General features: G+C 41.4%; 1 long non-coding RNA gene across 1 annotated transcript in view; it reads left to right on the top strand.

Moving 5' to 3' along the window:
• Positions 1-1,120: 1,120 nt before the first annotated feature.
• LOC132655927 (uncharacterized) overlaps positions 1,121-13,527 on the top strand; it is a 99,477-nt gene continuing 87,070 nt past the window's right edge. Inside the window, exons 1-2 of the long non-coding RNA XR_009593888.1 lie at positions 1,121-1,594; positions 4,340-4,604. This is a non-coding gene — a long non-coding RNA (uncharacterized LOC132655927). The remainder of the gene's footprint in view (positions 1,595-4,339; positions 4,605-13,527) is intronic.

The raw sequence follows: 13,527 nt of genomic DNA, 5'->3' as shown, positions 1-13,527 counted from the left end.
TCGCTGCTGCTGCTGGAGTTGCTTTCCTTGCAAGAGCAAGCTTAGCTGTTGGATTTTAAAGAGAACATTGCCAAGCTAGGGTTTTAATCCATCTCGTTTTGTGCGTGTGACTTCTGTTAAAACACATCTACTCCCTTTAGGACTATTGTCTCTTTAATGTTAATGACCAAGGTCTTTTTCTTGGCCTCTGAGGCATGAGGACAGTATCTTCAGCTGCACTGACACACGTTGTTTTCATCTTGATGCTATTGATAGCATCACAGTCCTCACTCCTTCCTGCTTATCGTCCCTTGCTTTTATCTTGTTATAGAGAGACTTGCAGGCATTTTACATGTTGAAAACATTTCCTTTTTTCAGTCCTCACGTCCATTCATTTTCTCTGTGATATAGATGAATACAAACTCTAATGCTTTTATTTATTTTTTCTTTTTCTTTTGGTTGTTCTTTATTGACCAGAGGAAAGTAAACAGCTTGATTGTTCTCAAAGCCTGTCTCATGCCTCATTAGGTACCGGGAGCAAGCAGACAGACGGCAGCAGCTTTACTTGCTCTGCGGAAACATCTGATTTATTTTTATGAATAAGTTATAGTCTTGAAGACACCAGTCACAAGTGGCGCCATATACATCTTAAAAATGAAAGATGTTTGCTTATGTGTTATGAAATAAACCCGCTCATGGAATTCCTTTGAGGGGAAAAATAGTTTCTTAGAACAAATTGATGTGTTAAACTATATTACTTGGTTGTTTTCCCAAAACGCAGTGATTTGGATGCCTTGGCAAAAAGCTTAAAAAGCACAATATCATCGACAGCTCAGAAGGTCAGGAAAGCTACGTTTCCTGGCTGGATGCAAGTTTCTTTCATCCTGTTCTGATGGAGAATGCTCTTTATCTGTAGCATGGCACCTGTTCTTTTCACAGGGCAGAATTCTTGCATTTGGAGTGTGTATCTGTTTAAGTGATTTTGTTGATTATGAACAAGTTTCTCAAGCATCTTCTCACAGCAGAAGGTCTGGCTGGGGCAGGAAGCATTGGAGGACCTGAGATGAGAAGAGAAGCACTTGCAGTTACAAAACAAAACTAATAACCTCATGTTGTGAACTAGTTCACCATTTCCAGCTTGTGTTATCTTAATAAGCATGATGGGTGTTTTCAGCAGTGATTGCTAGACAAAAAAGATCACATCAGAAGTTAATTTATGATGAGGCTAGTAAGTGTCAGAAAATCAGATTAAAACTGCTTGCTCGTAGTGAAGTCCTTGTATGTTTACCTCTGGATTTCTTAAAGAAATGTGGAGAAGGCTGTTTGGCTGTGACTTCAGAGTTTTCTGCATCCATCTCACCTTCTCAGAAGAAGCCAAACACAATTATCACTGAAGCATCGCCTTCACCTTCCCATTTGTGACGGATAGATTTAATGGTCAACATGGTACATCGTAGAGTCTCCGTTATGGGAAGTCTACATTGCATTGGCTTGTAGAAACATCTGCGTGTGGACTGTCTTGATTGCCTCAATTAAAATGCAAAAACCCGCCCCAAATGGAGGTGCCACCTTCAGAAGACTTTCCACCGTGCTTCCTTGGCCTTCGTGCTCATTGGTATGTTTGCCTACCCTGTTGCTGCCACTGCTGATCCTTTCCTGAAGTTAGAACTAGCCACCCTCGAGGAGTCCTCCAGGCCTTTGGAACCAAACCAGGATAGGTAAAGTACCCATCCTTAGGGACCAAGCAATTACCAGACTTTCTGCCTCTCCAGTGCGAGGCATAAGACATTGGACTCTATTTCAACCGTATCATGTAAGCCAATCTAATGAACAATCTTTTAAAATACATTGATTCTTTTGGCTCTGTTTTCCAAGACACCCTTAAAACTTTCTCCCTCGATTGGTTTCTGTGCTCATGGTACTTTGTTTCTCCTTGGTTCCCCTTTCAAGTCCCAGATTTGATTTTTTCAGTGCTTAGAGTTGCTATCAGAACTGCTCTGAGGAAAACTACTGCTCCATGACATGCTGTTTGAAAGTATCAAACTCAGAGGCTGGGCAGTGTGGTCCACACCTCTAATCCTAGCACTCAGGAGGCAGAAATAGCAGATCTCTGTGAGTTCAGGGCAGCCTGGTCTACATAGTGAGCATCAGACCACCCAAAGCTACACAGTGAGACCCTGTCTCAACAAGCGTGCGCGCGCGTGCGCGCGCACACACACACACACACACACACACACACACACACACACACGCACGCACACACACGCACCATCACCCCCCCCCAAACAACAGCAATGCCAGAAAAATAAACAAATGGGCATATCAAACTCTGCACCAATAAGTATCAAGGTCTTGAGTTCCAGTTTGGGCTCATTTAGTTCAAAGAGTATACCACTTTCAATAGATTTATTAATCAGTGATCTCAAAATATTTCCCAGGGGCTTACCTAATATAACATATAATATTAAGCATCAAATACCAATGAGAAGAAAAAGCTGTTTTTCTCTAGAGCATGTAGAGATTGTGTACAAGGCTCATTGAAATGGTGTGACTTACAGTGCTATTCAGGCATGGTTAGACAGCTGGGGCATCATACCTTAGAAACCAGAATATTCTTAAGACCTTCCTGACACTTTCTTAACTGAGAAGCTGAGACTTGGAACAGAGGTAGCACGTGTACTGGGGTTCCTAGATCAACTTAACAGCATGGCTGACTTAGACCTGTTTCTTGGGTTGAGTGTCAGACTGTCAGTTAATGCAATATGTCTCAGGAAGAAAAAGTCATTGTTCTCACAGAAGGCCACAGGAGAGATACAAACCTGAGCTGGCCTTTGATGTGGACAGGTTCAAATGAGAGGTACAGCAGGAACTCTATGGGACAGGGTAGCAGACAGGGATGGGACAGTTGTTATTCTTGTTGGAAACTCTGGGTAAAAAAATCCGGAAAATCTGAGGACTATGATCACTGTGGCACTTTGGGAACATTCTCCTCTCGGCGGACAGAGGGTTGCTTGTGGTGTGTGAGAAAATAACATTGGAGAGGTTGAGGATGGGGTTAGAGAAGAAGCTGAGGCAGAGAGGATGAGCACTTTGGGGTGTGAATTTAGGAAGTGAATGAGGAGCTCAACAAAGGAGATTCAAGGTAGGGCTTTGGAGGGGAAAAGTACTGTGAGCAGAGAAGGAAAAGTCAGGGGAAACGGTGGTTTTGAGGGGACTGATGGTTGTGCTAGACTTCAGGTGAGCATCTGAAAGTGGAAACCATGGGGGAGGTTTCTTAAGGGGATCACTAGCAAGTCACACAGGTCTGCACTGATCTAGAAGAAAGAGCTGATGAGAGGAATTGGTACAGAAAGCAGAGGCCCTGAAGGCTCCCACTGGCACCAAGCAGGAAGATTAGAAGAGGAGGAGAGAACTGAGTTTCACAATGTAGGGGTGGGTGGCTGATTTAAACACTGGGGTAAAAATTTATGCTTAATTTTAAAAATTGAATAGTGTATCAGGGAGAACTGTAATCCCTCCTGTAGGACCGTCTCACAGGCTCCTCGCTCTGCCGCCGTGTGGGAAAGTACCTGACCATTCCCAGAACTTGGTCAGGGCATCGTTTTTCATATTTACAAACAACCCCACATACAACTGATCATGAAAGATTCCAACCAAATCCTCCCAGACACTCAGACTAGCCAAATAAGTAATCATGCATACATATATGGTGATTTAATATAAATTATATATTTGTTATCATGTCATTTTCTTTTGATTTGTTTCATTTTCATTATTTAATAATGTTAAATTTTCACTCTAGTCTGTTAAGTAGAATTCCTAATAGGAGTGTAATGAAATTGAGTGAATGTGTTTTAATTTCTTTAGGAGTCATAACCTCCAGGATTTGTGTTAGGGAAGGGGCAAGTAGCCTTTTCTTATTTTTTTAATTTTTAATTTTTGAGACAGAGATTCTCTGTATAGCCTTGGCTGTCCTGGAACTCTGTTTTGTAGACCAGGCTGGCCTCGAACTCAGAGATCTGCCTGCCTCTGCCTCCCAAGTGCTGGGATTAAAGGTGTGTGCATCACCACCACTCAGCCAAATAGCTTTTGAAAAGAAACAAACAGCATTTATTTTTGGAGATGACTGTCAGTGATTCTAATTAAAATGGTAGGAAGGTCAGGGTCTTCATTTCCATAACTGGTTTAGCAAAAAGAAGTCTGTAAAATAAGCCTTAAATTTTTCTTCCCCTTGGTGAGAGTAGAGCAGTGTGAAATGCATTAGCGTGTTAGATGTGTGCAAAGTCACTGAGAAGTTTAGTAGGTTTGCTGTGAACTTTTGACACTCAAAGTTAATGAAATCTTTCCTTTTCCCTTTTAGAGTCTGTTTTAGGAAACAATCGGAGCCGGCTTCAAGACTCAGAGCTCTTTCACACTTCCTCCTCCTCCTTACTGGTCTTCCCCAACTGTCAGGTGGAAGAACAATACTGTGTACATGAATTGTCTTAGACATCGTAACAGAAGCCGACAGAATTGATGCAGACATTTCTCAGCGCATAAATAACTTCCGAAACTTTATGGAATGAGTGTCAAGACTGAAAAGAATAAATCTGTCAGAAGCTTAAAGGACAGCACCCAGAGCAGAGGTACATTTATCAAATATTTTGTTCCATTTTTGATTCAAATTACAATTATTTTTATGGTGTCAGTTATGTATGATGAGAATGTCAATGAAAGCAGGTATCAGGATGCTTTTGTTTTCTAAATGGCAGCGCACATGCACACACAGACACACAAGCGCACACACTTGCTGGGTTTTTAATACCTCTTTCTTAGGATACTATGTATGTTTCTGGACGTAGCTTCAGTGACAACGCCTCTTTGTCCATCTCGGGATTTCTGCTGGTTTCATGATGCTCCATACCCCGGAGGACCAGTGTGTTGTTTTATCTACCTGTATTAATGCTAACCTATGGCAACATCTCCACACATACAGCAGGAAGCAAGGGCTTGCCCCGGTGTGGGAAATCCATGGCCCACGAAGGTGGCATGCCAATTTACATTGTAGGAATGCCTGACACTCCATAGTAAGTGACCTTGGGAGTTTTGGCTGCAGAAATCTATTCATTTTAAGACATCATGAACCTAAAAGTTGTTGTGTTAGGAGTCTCACTAAGCAGCCAGGTGCAGTGGAGCACACCTGTAATTCCAGCACTCAGGGAGGCAGAGGCAGGCAGAGCTCTGTGAGTTCAAGGTCAGCCTGGACTCCAAAGCAAGCCCGGGACATCCAGGGCTACACAGAGAAACTCTTTCTCAGAAGAAGAGGAAGAGAAAGAGGAAGAGGGAGGAGGAGGAGGAGGAGGAGGAGAAGGAGGAGGAGGAGGAGGAGGAGGAGGAGGAGTTGTCTAACTAAACTCCTTTGGGAGGTGAATCCTCTATAATTTTTCACAATTTTCTATAAAATTCTTCTTTTGCTCCACCCAACTTTGACACTTTCCTTTACTAACAGAGTAGGCTGGGGCTGAATTTAAATTGTGAAAAAGATACCCAAAGTTTAAAGAGTTAATGAACAAATAAGCCATTATTTTAAAATGGAAAAAAAAAACATTATGCAAGAAAAATAGGGTCGCACAGCGATTTCATGAGGAAAAAAAGCGCCTCTGTTTAATGATTTGTAAAAGAAGGAGCAAGATTTTCAGTGAAAACTGCTAATTATTTTGGTGTTCTATAGCGAAAACCTGTGATGCTGTTTAAATGTCTCTGCTCATTAATTTATTCCATGACAGTGGCACAGTCGCCTGCTTCATGTGTTTCCTCACTTCTCTGGAACAAAATAAGGGAATATCACATTCGAAGGGTTTAAAATCTTTTAAAACTATGGTAACAATTTCTTGATCCTGAGAATTGAAAAGTTAAATTGTGCTGCTTCTAGGCTGAGAAGGAATTTTCTAGTCTTCTTTCAGGTCTGTATTTGGAAGATGGACCTTTATTTTGCTTTGTCAGAACTTCCGCCAATCAAATAACTATTGATGTCCTGGTTGACTTATGTCTAGAATGCATTTAAGGTTACTAAGGAAATTAACTTTGGTGGCAATCGTTTTTGGCATGCTAATGGCTCTTAAGGACAGATTTAATTGTGTGTGTCTGTGGCAGGCTGTTTCATGACTGAGGTTCAACCTGGAAAAGGAACAAGGTTCTGAGGTCAAACACCAGAAATACATAATGCCCTGTCCGGTCAAGACAAGTTTTAAAACTTTTAGAGTCCAGATTTTTCATCAGTTTAATCAGGGTGTGATTCTGGATTTACGGTTCCCCTTCTGTTTCCCCACTGCTAACTGTCAGCTTCACTGCTCTCTGCTGACTTATGCTTCTCGAAGGCCCTTCAGTAGGAAAGGGACAGAGAAGAGGTTGACAGCTGAGCTCTCAAACACTTCCTACCTGAGTTCCTGCTTCGGATGTAGGTGTTCTGAATCTCCTGGTTAGACTGCAGGATGTCTGTGTTTGCCCAAGGACTTCTCCTGCCTTCTCCAGCTGTCAAGTCAGATGCAGTTTGGAGGCAGTGTATGTGGTCCACTGTTCCCCAGAAGTCACACCCACATCTACCTAGGTGACACTGGAGTGCTGACCCTGGACTCTTAACTTCCTGACATTTTCCCTGGCTTGCTGAGCCATGATGACCTTTTGGAGTTCATGCCAGAGTTTACTAACACAGAAAAGACCTCATACCCAGGAGGTTCTTCCAGAATGGCAGTGAACTGTTAAAATCAAGGAGAAGTGAGTGGAGAATCCTAAGTGACAGATTCTCCAGGAGTTGGCTGGGTACAGCCGAGATGAAATATTGACATGTTAACGCTCCCTGTGTGACGTACTCAATGCTAATTGTTTTTGTGAAGACGTTTTCAAAAAATTTCTTACCTTGTTTGTTTTCTCGCCCTGCCATGCTGTCAGCTTAGCTGCTCACCTCTGCCATTTAATAGACTGTTGCTGTTTTATGCCTTTTAGCATCATCCCAATTTAAACCATTTTTAAAGGTACAAGAGCAATCTCACTGCTATAGAGGGAAAGGATAATGACTAGAGTTTGAGATTTAGATTATGAGAATTAAAAAAAAAACTTTTAAGTCAAGAAGGATTCTACTTCGGATGAGACCATCTCTCCCTTTGCCCAGGAAGGCAGTGTTTCTTTTGTCTCATCACATGACTATATAGTTACTGTAATGGTTAATATAATACCTTCCAGGTTTGAGTCATGTCACCTGGTATAACTGCCTTTTCTTTTTATAGATTAAAAATCAAAGTGATTTCTTCATTTTATTAAATATATTTACTTATATAAGTCTGGAGATGTAGCTCTGTTGACAGAGTGCTTTTTTTGGGGGAAGGGTTGAGACAGGGTTTCTCTGTGTAGCCTTGGCTGTCCTGGACTCACTCTGTAGACCAGGCTGGCCTTGAACTCACAGAGATCCCCCTGCCTGTGCCTGTGTGCTGTGATTACAGGCCCATGCCACTGTGCTCAGCTCTAGGGTGCTTTTGTAGCATGCAGAAAACCCTGGATTCTACCCATTAGCATAAACTGAGTGTGGCGACACACATCTGTAATCTTACCACTTGAGAGACAGAGGCAGGGGGACCACAAGTTCAAGGTCATTCATAGTAACACATCCGGTTTAAGGTTAGCCAGAGCTATGTGGGATTTTGTTTCCAAAATCAAAACTAAAACAAACAACAAATTAAAAAAACCAACGACCTGGTTGACATTAGTTCCTAATGACTTAAGGATAGACCTTGTCTGCATCATCTCTCAGATCTGTGTTTTCTGTGATGACTTCATTCTTGGCCACACACACACTCCTAAGCTGTCTGTTCCAGGCTATGTGACCCTTACTTACGTTTGTGAACTTACAGCAACCTAGAGTGACGTTATAGAGAGCTTTAACAATGCCCTAGTCTGGGACAAGAGCTCCCATTTGGACTGAGCTGGTCTCACAGGAATGATATGAACTAAAGAGACCCACTGGAGAAAAGTTGGCTCCCTGGGAACAGGAATTGGCCAGACAAGGGTTTCCTGCAATAAGCAAGGGAAAGTTTTAGATAATCTAAGGAGACGGCAGGGACTAGATAAAGCAGGAAAGAGTCCAACAGACTGAGGAGCCAGCACAGGGCGATTGGATCTTGCTCTTCTCCGTTTGCATTGTAACAAGCTCTTGACACTGGTAGTTTTATAGGCCCCAGACAGGAGCTTTTAAAACTTGGTATGAAACAGATAGAGAACATTTCTGCTTATAATGTACCACTGAGTGTTTGTCCTTCTAAGCCCGTGACTGCCCATATGAAAAGGTCATAAAATAATGCTCTAAATGATGTTTTAAAATGTATATGACACAATAATTGCTAATTTTATTTGATCAGTCAAGTTAATAGAAAATATATCTGTGGTAATGGAGGGACAGAGGGTCAAGAGAAAGATAATCAGGAAACAGTCATGTGGGCTGCGTGATGTCCGGCCTGGATGTCCACGGAGGCTGGGAGTCCTCTCAAGTGCAGTGAAGACTGATCATATCTCTCTTGCAGCCCCTTCTCCCTCTTCCTCTTCTCTCATTCCAATCATCACCGCTTAGCAGTTTAAAATACCTGGTCACAGTGTATGCAACCATGCATGATGTACAAAGGAGCAAAGATAAAAAACAACTGTAGGAACATTCCAGTCTGTGCTACTGGAGTAACACAAGGCTTTGGATATTGTTCCTTTAAACGCACTTCCTGGCTGGCAGCAGCTTGGGTGTCTCTTCCTTAAGGCTGGTCTCCTGCAGCTTTTCCTCAGAGCTTTCATAAAAATGCATGTAGTCAGCCTTTCTACACTGTAGGGGCATTTGCAGCCCATTGCTATCTACTTGCATTTTTATAAGTGTTTTAAAACAATGTCCCCGAAAGGTCTATTGTATTGTAAACCTCTCAGTGGAATCAAACTTCTCTTCTGTCTGTTGCCGTCTCTGTGTCTCTCTGCCCCTGTGTCCTGTCAATATTCTATTGCTGAGGAGAGACAGCATGGCCACAGCACCTCTCATAAAAGAAAGTGTCTAACTGGGGCTGGCTTCCAGCTTCAGAGGTTTAGTCCATGATCATCATGGAGGGAAGCATGGCCGTGTGCAGGCAGATGGCGTGGAGACGTAGCTGAGAGTTCTACATCCAGATCTGTAGGCAGCAGGAAGAGACAGTGAAACTGGGCTCGGCATGGTGTCAACGTCGGCCGCCAGTGACCCACTTCTGACAAGGCCACACCGGCTGCCAAATCCTTCTCAAGTAGTGCCGCTCCCTGATGACTGAGCATTCACATGTGGGGGTTGGGGCCTTCACATTCAAACCACTGCACTTTAATGTGGTCCTTCATGGACTATTTTACATTAACAGAGCGATCTCTCACACAGCGCTCTTGGGAACGTTGTGTTCCCCCACCCAGCGACAGCGTGCATCTATCTATGCCACACAGATGCTTCTCATATGTTGTGGTGTATTAGTGAGTACCACGTGAAGGCGAAAAGGAGCTATTTAACACTTGTCTGTTGAGCCGTGCACCTCCGGGTGTGGCCCTCCCCCTGCCTTTTTCCTGTGGGACAAGTCAGTGAGTATCAGGCTCTAACTACCGACCATTCATTTTCCTCATACAAGAAAAGGGTAGTTTGGAAAGAAATCTCAGCTTTAAAAGTGATGCAAAGGGAACCACACCTCCTTTGTTAGCACTTATACTTATTAATTTCACAAATCTACAGCTACTGAATGCGGAGCCCAAGACCTCTCAGCCAACCCACCAACAGGTCTGAGAACTTCTGTAGATGCTCCGTGACTGACTGGAATCCTGAAAAGTCAGGAAGATGATTTGAGTTAATGATCTAATGTGTTTTTTAGCCAGAGAACTAGCATTTATTTCTTTTTATTTTCATCGTGTCTGAAATTATTCCCTGTCTGTGGCTCTAGCAGGCCCAGATCAAGGAATGTTGTACTTTGGGGAAGTGGGACTGGACTTTGGGGAAATAGTTACCCCCAAGTGTCTTTCATCGTCTCAGTGTTTTGTTTGTTGTGGGATGGGAACCGTTGTAATCATACGTGATAGGTGCCACGGCGTGGGCTTGTGTCCCAAAGCAGCTCTTGCTTAATTAGAGGAGACTTTGAGTATAGAAGCGTTGGCTGCTGTGTGGGCACTACTGAGCTGGAGGTGTGACGCTTTACTTTTCTTACTACGTATGATTTTTAAAACATCAGATCATAGCTTTATTTATATTATCTATCTATCTATCTATCTATCTATCTATCTATCTATCTATCTATCTATCTATCTATCTATCATCTATTTATTGTAACTCAGGTGCTAGGAATCAAACCCAAAGTCTCAAACATGCTAGTCAAGTGCTCCACCATTTAGCCAGACCTAGCATAACTTTAGAGTAAGACAAACAGAGTAAACTAAAACTCGGTACTGTGACAAAATCCACGGAGAAGTACATATACCTTTGAAATGCAGCACTTTTAGTGAGGATTGATTGGCGTCTATTTAGTGTATATTTTTAACATAAGGAGACAGGAGTGGCTTGGAAGACAATGCTGAATGTCTGGCTTTAAGCTCTTAAACCTGTTTTTACTCATTCAGTCCTGTACTTATTCATTTCTTAACTCTTCTTTAAGATAGATTGATGGGCACTGAGGGAACTGATGGAGGGAGGAAGGGAGAGAGAGAATGTGTATTAGTGTATGCACACGTATGTGTGTTTGAACATGTGTGTATGCATGTATAAATGAATGTATCTACGTTTTTGTGTTGTGTATGTATGTGCATACATGTGTATGGGTTTGTGTCTGTATATGTGCGTGAGTGTGAGCATATATATGTGTCTGTTTATGTGTGTGTATGTACATGCCTGTGTGTATATGTATGTACCTGTGTATGTGTGTGTGCACATATGTGTATGAATATAAGTGTCTGTATATGTGGGTGTGAGTATGTGTATGTGTGTTTGCATCTGTGTGTGTGTGTGTGTCTCTGTATGTGTTTAGGTGAGTGTGTGTGTATAAGTGTTCATTTTAATGTTATGTCTTAGACAATATGTGATATTTTACAGTAACATTAACACAAACTTTTCCAGGTTTTCTGGTAATATTGTTGTAATGAAAGTGACAGGGATTTCACAGTCTGGCCAGGAAGCTGTAACGCAGTGTCTCACAGAGATCCATGACGTGTCACATGACCTGTGAGAAGCTTCTCGCCTCACAGCAGCGTCTGAAACAGAAATTTAGCAATTTTTGAGAAATGGTGTTAAACAAAGGTTGACGCGCTCATCGCTGAGACTTAGATAATGTGTAAAGTTTCAGGCTCTTGCTTCCTTTATAAACATACAGGAGACATTTGTCAGGAAAATGGAAACCTCTTTGGCTCATCTTCTGCTGTGTATTGCCCCCTGTGGCTTTATCTGATTTTTTTTTCCTGAATGACTTTGCAGAATCTTTTCAACAAAGTTGACAGTTTAGAACTTTTCACGGGTTTATGATGATCTGTGTGAGGAAATGTTGCTGCTCTCGTTTGTGCTCTGCTTTTTATTTGTGTAGTTAAGAAAATATGTCTGATAAAACACCAGAATGAGTAAAGGCAAGTGGCAAAAATAGCAACGTCTCGGTGTAATGAATTGTTAACAACGGATATGTGTACAACACAGATGAAGTCAGACGACAGAGCATGCCCGTCTGTCAGACAGATTGCCCTCTGTGGTACTTCGCTGTCTTTGCCAGAGGTTGCTGTTGTGTTAGCTTTGTGAGCTGATACTATTTAACCACCCATGTCTGCATTTCTCACAATATATTAATATATATATAAGCAATTTCACACCACATAATATCTGTGTATTTTGTGTTTTATCATTTTCCTCAACATCTTTTTAAAGATTGAAACTTACTTTTGATGACTTTTAATCACTGTTCCCGTGAAGTAATTATGAGAAGTAGGTAGTATTTATTTTTACATATTATTGGTAATTTGCCCAACACTTCTCTTTTCTTCCAATCTTTCGTGCCTTCTTTTGATTCAACAGACACTTTTAGATAGACTCATTTACTACCATCCTGTTATATTTTTAGAACATTTTTGGTTGGTGGTCTTTCCTTGCCCATGGATTCTCTTACACATTTATAGAGCGCACAGATTTTGAGCAGAAGGCATGGAATGTTGCCCTTTAGAATGACTGAATAAGCTTATAGAAAAAAAAATGTGCTAAGAATTATAGCAACTGATAACTGATAACATTTCAGATAATGTTTTTTGTTTGTTTATTGTTTTTACTGAAAAGCAAACAAAAGAAGAAAAAGAGCTGGCATCTTCCAGTTTAGTAATGTTTTGGCATTGTTGCTCGGAAACTTTGGCATTTTGACAAAATTGCAATCGATGACAGTGCTGGAGAAATATGAGATTTTGATCAAATCACTTTTCTACCAAGAATACTTTGCATAAGAGTCTAATTACGTGACTGTGCTGTAGGAAAAGAGTCAAGCCAGCGCCTTATGTTTTATTTTGAATGAGGACATTACTATTGTTGGTAGAGGCTCACCTCTGCACACCCACACAGCTCGGTATGAGTGTTTCCTGGTGTGCACTGCCCTCTCGGCACAGACCTCTGCCAGATGTTCTTTGGTGATGTCAGTGATGACACCATCTTTCAGCACTCAGTGGTAAGGCGAGGGGGAGACGAAACGGGGGTAGCATTAGCAGAGCCAGTATCAAGTAAATTTAAACGCCATATTTTTATTCCTTATTTCTCCACTTAGAATTATCATCTCAGCTTCCCTGCAGAAATAAGACTGGCCTGCTTTAAAAGTCTGTTGGTCTTTTCCTTAAATCTTGGTATCACTCTATTCATTCCTTTTTTCTTTTTTTCTCTGTGTTTATACAATCATTTCTCATCTGGTTGATTAGTGCCATGTTTTCTTTGCTTCATTTTGAGAAGATCCTTGATCCTAAACTCTTCCACAGGGAAAATTTTGGCTATTTTAAGATCCATGTCATCTGTTCAGTTTCTCTCTTCACCTTCAGATCTGTGTAAAGCTTGCCTTCAGTTCTTGATGCTCGCCTTGCATCAGATATTTTTCTTTTTATTACTTTACACAATATTTAAATTTAAATGTTTTGATCATATTCTTCTATTCTAAGTCCTTTCAGATCCCCCTCTACCCACCCAACTTTAAGTTATTTCTCAAAAATAAAACCCAATCAAACAAAAACCCAATACAATAGCAAAACCTCCAAACAAAGAAAACAAAATAGCACTAAAAAAGAAAACAAACAAATGAACAATAACAATAAAACCCATCAACTGTAACCAAAAACAACCCCACAAAAAACTGTGGCTTACATTATCTATTGGTCAACTATCCTTGAACATGAGGTCTGTCATAGAGTGATTGATATGCCCAGTGTTACTCCATAGGGAAAAACTGATTTTTCCCTCTCCTAGCAGGTATAAGTGACAGTTAAGTTGTTAATCTTTACCCTAGTTGCTAGATTTTCATTAGTTAATTCATTCATCCATCCATC

Source organism: Meriones unguiculatus, chromosome 8, assembly GCF_030254825.1.
Source record: "Meriones unguiculatus strain TT.TT164.6M chromosome 8, Bangor_MerUng_6.1, whole genome shotgun sequence".
Lineage (NCBI taxonomy): Eukaryota > Metazoa > Chordata > Mammalia > Rodentia > Muridae > Meriones > Meriones unguiculatus.
This window is presented reverse-complemented; position numbering and strand designations above follow the sequence as displayed.